This window comes from Cherax quadricarinatus, chromosome 27, assembly GCF_038502225.1.
Source record: "Cherax quadricarinatus isolate ZL_2023a chromosome 27, ASM3850222v1, whole genome shotgun sequence".
NCBI lineage: Eukaryota > Metazoa > Arthropoda > Malacostraca > Decapoda > Parastacidae > Cherax > Cherax quadricarinatus.
Window position 1 is genome coordinate 10805986 of NC_091318.1, and position 10260 is coordinate 10816245.

The window sequence follows — 10260 nt, forward strand, 5'->3', positions numbered from 1 at the left end:
ACACATTACTGTCTCCCTCCACTGCACATTACTGTCTCCCTCCACTGCCCGTTACTGTCTCCCTGCACCACACATTACTGTTTCCCTGCACTGCACATTACTATCTCCCTGCACTGCACATTACTGTCTCCCTGCACTACACATTACTGTCTCCCTGCACTACACATTACTGTCTCTCTGCACCACGCATTACTGTCTCCCTTCACTGCACATTACTGTCTCCCTGCACCACACATTACTGTCTCCCTGCACTGCACATTACTGTCTCCCTGCACCACACATTACTGTCTCCCTGCACTACACATTACTGTCTCCCTGCACCACACATTACTGTCTCCCTGCACCACACATTACTGTCTCCTTGCACTACACATTACTGTCTCGCTGCACCACACATTACTGTCTCTCTGCACTACACATTACTGTCTCCCTGCACCACACATTACTGTCTCTCTGCACTACACATTACTGTCTCCCTGCACTGCACATTACTGTCTCCTTGCACTACACATTACTGTCTCCCTGCACCACACATTACTGTCTGCACTACACATTACTGTCTCCCTGCACCACACATTACTGTCTCTCTGCACTACACATTACTGTCTCCCTTCACTGCACATTACTGTCTCTCTGCACTACACATTACTGTCTCCCTGCACCACACATTACTGTCTCTCTGCACTACACATTACTGTCTCCCTGCACCACACATTACTGTCTCCCTGCACCACACATTACTGTCTGCACTACACATTACTGTCTCCCTGCACCACACATTACTGTCTCTCTGCACTACACATTACTGTCTCCCTGCACTGCACATTACTGTCTCTTTGCACTACACATTACTGTCTCCCTGCACCACACATTACTGTCTGCACTACACATTACTGTCTCTCTGCACTACACATTACTGTCTCCCTGCACCACACATTACTGTCTCTCTGCACTACGCCATAGACAGTAAATTAGTAAGGTGTTCACTAACAACTCATAAAAATAACCCTAAACAAAAACTAATTAAATGGACAGCCACCAGGGGGCTACAGAGCTGAATTTCAATAAGAAGCTACGTACGATGTATGTATGTATGTATGGAATTTAAGTTAAGAAATCGACATAATTTATCGTACGGAAACAGAACGCCTCACATACACAAAAAAAATGGTTTATGCAGAAAACTTCCGGATCCTGCAGTTTAAGTGAGACTATCTGGTTTGTGGATAGTATTCGGGAAGGCTATCTGGTGTGTGGATAGCATGCTGAAATACTATCCGGTTAGTGGATAGCATGCTGAAAGACTACTTAGTGCTACTGAGCGTGTGCACTATCTGTTGTTGGGTTAAGTATGTATTCAGACAATACTATTACTATATACTTGAAAGATACTTGAGGGCTTGGCTCCAAGTCTACACACTACTATTACAACCCAGGATTCAAATGGCCTGTTACCCCGGGTGTAATGGGAGCAAATAAACACAGTAGAAAAAGTTTAGACTTATATTATCCTTCACCAATTTATAACAGCAATATGTACACTATGTACAGTGATAAGTATAGTGCACTCCACGGTAAGCAAAGCAGAAATAGAAGCCACAAGATAGCAGACCGTGCTTCAACCAGCTCTAGAATGGGAATGACAAGGGCAGACAGGAGAGCGGTACCCACATAACCTCTGCGATTGCCAAAACCATCTTATTGGCTAGAACCTGGTCACTAGTTGAACGACGGGGCCCCATCATCAACTCTTAGCAACCTGGTTCGCTGGTTGGGGGAGATAGCCTGTAAATGAGGGTGTGTACGTGCGCCGAATAAAGGTTACGTACTCTTTGCATGCCACAACTACCATGAAAATGTACTTTAACAATAGTAGTTGTGACATTTACGGAGCACTGTGATCGTGTGTATCACTCAGTGCTCATAGCCAAAAAATAAATATATATACAACACACAATAAAAAGACGATAAAATTAACGAATAATAAAAGCAATCAGCATAAACACTCAACACAAATATATATCATCATTCCACTTTAAAATAACTAGCATCAATTAAAAACTAAATTATTAACGTCGAAAGATTCTCCTGGACGACAGTATACTGGAGTGAGAGATTCAATGAGAAATATTAGAGGGATGTTACGGTTCCGGGACCGTAATCAAGGTTCCATGACCGAAGCGTTGTCTAATAAATATGTCCCGGTGTTTGCTCACGTGTCATTTTAAACCAATTTGTCTATATCAGTTACCAAGGTTTATACCAAGCGAAATCTAAAACTCACTTGCCATGGGTTCGAGCCGTTCCGTGATTTGTTTGCAATTGTGTTATTGCGGTTTCGTGAGTCTTAGTAAGAGAATACTGTCAATATTCGTGGCCCAAGACCATTCAACCTGCTACCAGCAGATATCAGAAGCAGCCGGAATAATTGTACGAATTTTCAAGAGGAAACTAGATCTCTTGCTCTGCCAAGTGTTAGATCACCAGACTGTGATAGCTATGTGGGCCAGCGGGCCGCCAACATAAACAGCCTGATTGAACAAACAACAGGCTGGGCTGCACGGATAAAATAACTCGATAACGGTCATAAGTAAATCACAGAAAATCATTTGGTGTTTACGTGTATATGCTGCTAGAGAAAGTATATAAGGAGGGTACCTAAGTTATAAGGACAGTGTGTAGTTAGATAAGTTAGGCATATACAGTGCCGTCACGTCTGGTAAATACATACTTAGATCTTTTTCCCCGAAGTTGCTGAAAAGGTTTTTCACCTGAGCGCGCGGGCGCCCTCGAGGGCGTGTATCATATCCTTTTTTTTACTCACGTATTTGTGGTTGCTGAAGTCGAGTCTCGGCTCCTCGCCCTTCCTCTTAATCTGGCAGTTATTGGCTTTACTCTTAACTTTGTGAGCATTATTATTATACCTGTTTCTAAAGCTTTGCGCGAATCATGACCACCACTTTATTTTACAGGTCCTTCCACTTCCTGACCAATGTGAGACTGATGAAATACTTCCTCATAACTCACTGACTCGTAAGTTTTGAACTTCCAACTGTGCATCTGTGTACTTGCTTTTCCCTGTCTCTGAGTACTTTGTATGTCATTATGTCTTCTGTGGTTCTTCTATCCCCGTATATCATCAGATTTAGCTCTTTTGTCTCTATATATAGCTAACTCCTAAGAGCTAACCCAATCGGACAAGTCGCAGGTTTGTCTCCCAGTGGCAGAAGAACTGAGCTTTGTCTTGTAAACTTTTGCACTTCTCCAGTTTTCTTGACATTTTTTCTCAAGTGTGGGTTTAATACTGAAGCTTCATACTCGAAGATTGGTTTGATAAATGCCGTATATAGTGCGGTGAACCACTTTTTATAGTTTTTTTTTTTGTAACGTTTGTCATGCATATATTTTCCAAACGCGGATATGCTTCAAAGGGTATTTAACTGCGAGCTTCAGGCGATGTGATAGGTATGCTCACCCTCAGGTCCTTCTTCCCGAGTCACATTTTCTGCCTTTATCCTCCGAGCCTGTACTCCGTTTCTGGTTTTTCTCTCACCTTCCCCAATTTTCTTTAACTTGCATTTGTTGGGGATTAATTACACCAACCATTTGTTCCAGTTAGTTATTATCTGTAAAAGACACTTGTCGATAGATATTTAGCCAGTTGCGTGTGTGTGTGTGTGTGTGTGTGTGTGTGTGTGTGTGTGTGTGTGTGTGTGTGCGCGCGCCCGCTCGCCTGTGTGTGATTTAAATTAAAGAAAGTATTGAAAGAACAAAATACCTCCCCTGTTAGCCATGCGTGTCGTATGAGGCGACTAAAATGCCAGAAGCAAGGGGCTAGTAACCCATTCTCCTGTATAAATTACTAAATTTTAAGAGAAACTTTTTTTTTTTAGGCCACTCTGCCTCGGTGGTATACGGCCGGTGTGTTGAATATATATATATATATATATATATATATATATATATATATATATATATATATATATATATATACAAGGAATTCGCGAGAGCATGCGAAATATACACAAACACTGATCTCTGGCTGAAGGAGACTCGAACCTACGAACCTTAGGACAAGGTACGCAGTGCTTTACCAATCTACCCACACTGGACCAAGGCAGCCAGCTTTCAGGGAGAAGTCTTACAGCTTTTCATCTCATCCCCTTTATATATATATATATATATATATATATATATATATATATATACTATATATATATATATATATATATATATATATATATATACATACTATATATATATATATATATATATATATATATATATATATATATATATATATATATATATATATCCTAGGTAGTAGGTTGGTAGACAGCAACTGCCCAGGGAGGTACTACCCTCCTGCCAAGTGAGTGTAAAACGAAAGCCTGTAATTGTTTTACATGATGGTAGGATTGCTGGTGTCCTTTTTTCTGTCTCATGAACATGCAAGATTTCAGGTACGTCTTGCTACTTCTACTTACACTTAGGTCACACTACACATACATGTACAAGCACATATATACACACCCCTCTGGGTTTTCTTCTATTTTCTTTCTAGTTCTTATTCTTGTTTATTTCCTCTTATCTCCATGGGGAAGTGGAACAGAATTCTTCCTCCGTATGCCATGCGTGTTGTAAGAGGCGACTAAAATGCCGGGAGCAAGGGGCTAGTAACCTCTTCTCCTGTATATATTACTAAATGTAAAAGGAGAAACTTTCGTTTTTCCTTTTGGGCCACCCTGCCTCGGTGGGATACGGCCGGTGTGTTGAAAGAAAGAGAAGATATATATATATATATATATATATATATATATATATATATATATATATATATATATATATATATTACAGGTGAGAAACTTAAAAAATCTTGTAAAAAGCTAAAGATCTGACGCTTAAATGGAAGCCAAAATCGAAAGGAACTCTTCACGAGTCTCTACCATGAGTAGAGACGGTACATTATGCTGTGCGAGTGCTTGTGCAAGTTACAGATAGTGGTAGGTAGCGGCTCTCTCCTTGCTTCCTCCAATGATCCTGTACACACAGCGTGCTCTCGTGGCCCTCGTAAGGCAAGTTCTTAATTAGAGTAAACACTGAATCGGGATGATAGTTTGGGAGGCGCACGAGTCTGCCGGATACTCTAATTACGATTGCAGATAAAAATGCGAAAGAATTTTGCTCATGTTTTATATATAATTTATAAACTAGGAAGGAACCTCACAAACACTGCACCTTCACAGTGCTCCACAAACACTGCAGCTTCACAGTGCTCCACAAACACTGCAGCTTCACAGTGCTTCACAAACACTGCACCTTCACAGTGCTTCACAAACACTGCACCTTCACAGTGTTTCACAAACACTGCACCTTCACAGGGCTCCACAAACACTGCACCTTCACAGGGCTCCACAAACACTGCACCTTCACAGTGCTCCACAAACACTGCACCTTCACAGTGCTCCACAAACACTGCACCTTCACAGTGCTTCACAAACACTGCACCTTCACAGTGCTCCACAAACACTGCACCCTCACAGGGCTCCACAAACACTGCACCTTCACAGTGCTCCACAAACACTGCACCTTCACAGGGCTCCACAAACACTGCACCCTCACAGGGCTCCACAAACACTGCACATTCACAGGGCTCCACAAACACTGCACCCTCACAGGGCTCCACAAACACTGCACATTCACAGGGCTCCACAAACACTGCACCCTCACAGTGCTCCACAAACACTGCACCTTCACAGGGCTCCACAAACACTGCACCCTCACAGGGCTCCACAAACACTGCACATTCACAGGGCTCCACAAACACTGCACCCTCACAGGGCTCCACAAACACTGCACATTCACAGGGCTCCACAAACACTGCACCCTCACAGGGCTCCACAAACACTGCACCCTCACAGGGCTCCACAAACACTGCACATTCACAGGGCTCCACAAACACTGCACCCTCACAGGGCTTCACAAACACTGCACCCTCACAGGGCCCCACAAACACTGCACCTTCACAGGGCTCCACAAACACTGCACCTTCACAGGGCTCCACAAACCCTGCACCCTCACAGGGCCCCACAAACACTGCACCCTCACAGGGCCCCACAAACACTGCACCTTCACAGGGCCCCACAAACACTGCACCTTCACAGTGCTCCACAAACACTGCACCTTCACAGTGCTCCACAAACACTGCACCTTCACAGGGCCCCACAAACACTGCACCCTCACAGGGCCCCACAAACACTGCACCTTCACAGGGCCCCACAAACACTGCACCTTCACAGTGCTCCACAAACACTGCACCTTCACAGTGCTTCACAAACACTGCACCCTCACAGTGCTCCACAAACACTGCACCCTCACAGTGCTCCACAAACACTGCACCCTCACAGTGCTCCACAAACACTGCACCTTCACAGTGCTCCACAAACACTGCACCTTCACAGTGCTCCACAAACACTGCACCTTCACAGTGCTCCACAAACACTGCACCTTCACAGTGCTCCACAAACACTGCACCTTCACAGTGCTCCACAAACACTGCACCCTCACAGTGCTCCACAAACACTGTACCTTCACAGGGCCCCACAAACACTGCACCCTCACAGGGCCCCACAAACACTGCACCTTCACAGGGCTCCACAAACCCTGCACCTTCACAGTGCTCCACAAACACTGCACCTTCACAGGGCTCCACAAACCCTGCACCTTCACAGTGCTCCATAAACACTGCACCTTCACAGTGCTCCACAAACACTGCACCCTCACAGTGCTCCACAAACACTGCACCTTCACAGTGCTCCACAAACACTGCACCCTCACAGTGCTTCACAAACACTGCACCTTCACAGGGCCCCACAAACACTGCACCTTCACAGTGCTCCACAAACCCTGCACCTTCACAGTGCTCCACAAACACTGCACCTTCACAGGGCTCCACAAACCCTGCACCTTCACAGTGCTCCATAAACACTGCACCTTCACAGTGCTCCACAAACACTGCACCTTCACAGTGCTCCACAAACACTGAACCTTCACAGTGCTCCACAAACACTGCACCCTCACAGGGCTCCACAAACCCTGCACCTTCACAGTGCTCCATAAACACTGCACCTTCACAGTGCTCCACAAACACTGCACCTTCACAGTGCTCCACAAACACTGCACCCTCACAGGGCTCCACAAACCCTGCACCTTCACAGGGCTCCACAAATCCTGCACCTTCACTGTGCTCCACAAACGCTGCACCTTCACAGTGCTCCACAATAATTGCCTGAATTTTTGTTCTCGTTTTTCTTATGTCTCATCCACCAAATTTTCCTTCATAACTTAAGAACGACTTATCTGATTGGCTTCAAATTTTCATCGCTGGTTTACGGTATTGAAGAACTGTTGTGGGTGTCCTCAGGCCATTGTGACATATCTTTCCTGATATTTCGTTTCTGTACAACTTAAAAACTCTTCTGATCGACTTCAGACATTCATAACAGGTGTGTCCTCATTTAAAGATGGTAGAGATTGTCACTGGAGTCCGTAGGTATCATTTTGTTGTTGTTGTTGTTGTTAAGCAGTGTGGATGTTTTTCCTTTAAATCATGTTAAACCGAGTCTACTTCTGAACATATTGGTTGATTCGTCTTGTATACAATTTGTCAGTATATTAAAGTATAATTTTTATTATAATTGCAATCAAAACTAAGTGCTAAACCCACAATGTATATTAAAATTGTTGGGAAAAAAAAACGACAGCTTGGAAATGATACGGTTTGTGATATCTGGAGAACGCTATATCTGATTGGCTTCAAACTTTTAGCACTGGTGGGTTTTTTTTGAATGCAAGATTCGTGTTGTTACTGGAGTGCATAGATCTCCATTTCGGCATTTTTATTTAACTGTGATACTGATATCCGTTGAATTGCTAAACAATGTTTCGTCTTTTCGGAGTCAAAATATTAACACTTATGCACTCATAAGTTTAGCTTGTGTAGGTACAATTTGACATTTTTACTGACATTGTTATAAAACTTGGAATCGCTGGTTTCAGAGCAGTTACCAGGTAATGCCTTTTCTGATCAGCTTCAAAAGTTACGTTGATGGGAGTCATTTAAAGGAAACTTGGAAGTCATTTTCAGGAGAGTAAATTTAAATTTGCAAGTTTTATTATATTATTTTTCATGAATAACTAAAGAATATCTCTTCAGATCGGCTTCAAACACCAAAGGAGGAGCATCTTAATAGGAAATATTTTTGTACTGAATTTGGGGAGTGTAGGAGGCAATTCGTCTATTATAGTGAAAAACATATAAGTCAAATTGGACTGTCTTTAAAAACAAAAATGAAACAATCATTCCTTGCTGAATTATAAAGATTTTTCAATAAAATATATCGGAGAAACAGAAAAATTGTCAACTCGCGTTTTTATGGTATTTTCCAAATGTTAAGAATTTAATCGGTTTTCAAACCTATATTTTCATACACCTTCACGCCAGAAGCGTCATATTAGAGGTTCCCGAAGGGCCATCTTTAAGTGATTGTCTGAGTTTTTTCGTTTTCTTTTTATCTGGCTTCAATTTTTCAGTGTTGACTTATTGTACCAGGTGAAGGGTTTCTGCAGGTGCCCCGAAGATCAAAGTTGTATATAGCCCACTCCTGAAACTTGGTTACCGTGCGATAACTAAAGCCTCTTCTGATCAGCTTCAACCATTCAGATAAAGTGTATCCTAATTAGAAGTCGAGATTGTTATTGGAGTGTACAAGCATCATTCTGACACGTTAAATGTAATTAACTGTACCTCAGGCTGTATCTCCCCGAAACTGAACAGAAGATTGGAAAAACGCTGCATGGTCTGACGAATCCCGATTTCTGAACTGCTTCAGTGTTTAATGGCTGATGCATTTTACAGACAGGATCCCATTAAGTTTAGTTTGTGTGAAGGGCAAATTCGTCAACGAACTAGAGTTAAAAATCTTGGAATCGCTGCAGTACGATACCTGGAGAACGACTCTTCTGATCTACTTCAAAATTTTAACTTTGGTGTGTTTTCCAGAAAGCAAAATCCGCTTTGATGTTTGGATGAATAATTCCCAGTTTGCCAATTTTATTAAAGAGTGATAGTGATAACCAGACAGTAACTGAAGAATGCCTCGTCTCATCGCCTTCAAAATATGACACCCAGTAAGTTAAGACTGTAGGAGTAAATTTTCAAATTTTACTAAAATTTAAAAAAAAAAACTTGGAATCGTTGGAATCAGAGCAATCACTGGAGAATGCCTTTTTCTCATAGGCTTTAATTAAACTTTCAGTGTTGGTGAGCTTTATTAAAAGAAAGCTTGACTTTCACTTGAGCTGCGTAAATTTTAAACTTCCAGTTTTATTAAATAAATTGGTTTCCTTGTAAAAACTTGAGAATGCCTCGTTTGGTCGGCATCAAACGCTAAAGCTGGTGTTTCATAATTGGAAGCATTTTTTTACTGGGTTTGGGTTGTGTACGTGCCAATTTGCCAATTAACAGAAAAATATATAATGGACTTAAATTAAAAGAAGCACACATATATTTTGTCTTTTAGGATTATAGAGAATTTAAAAGAGAATAGAACCTCTGAAAAGAAAACAAATATTGAGAACACGCGTTATTCAGTGTTTTTAATTTTGAAGAGCTTACTGAACTCTTAAGTTACATTTCGTACAAGTTCATGCCAGAGCCGGTCATGTTATCGGACACTGTGATCTTCCCCTTCACTAACTTCTTGCAAGAGTTTCCTTTATAACTTCAAAACGCCTTATCCGGCCTGTTTAACATTATCACTTCCGATGAACTATTACTTAAAAAAGGTTCATAGAGTAATTGACAAGGTAGGTGCCCTACGCTCAAATTTATGTAGATTCTCTCTGAAATTTATTTCCATTCAGGTGCTACTTTACCCCTTTATTGAATAGTGTAATACAATTTTAAATTAAAGAACTGGAGTACGCCTTCACTCAGTGGCCACTTTATTTTGTGCATCCATGTAGTCCTGGGTAGGCTTCCATTTGCCCCCAGAACAACCTGAATTCTTCGTGGCATGGATTAAACAAGATGCTTGAAGAAAATTTTAGAGATTTTGGTCTATGTTGACATGATAGCATCACTCAGTTGCTGCAAATTTGTTGGCTTCATATTGATGCTGCTAATTTCTTTTTCCACCACATCCCTAAGGTTTACGCTAAATTCTGAACCTACCATCTGCATCTTGCAACAGAAATTGG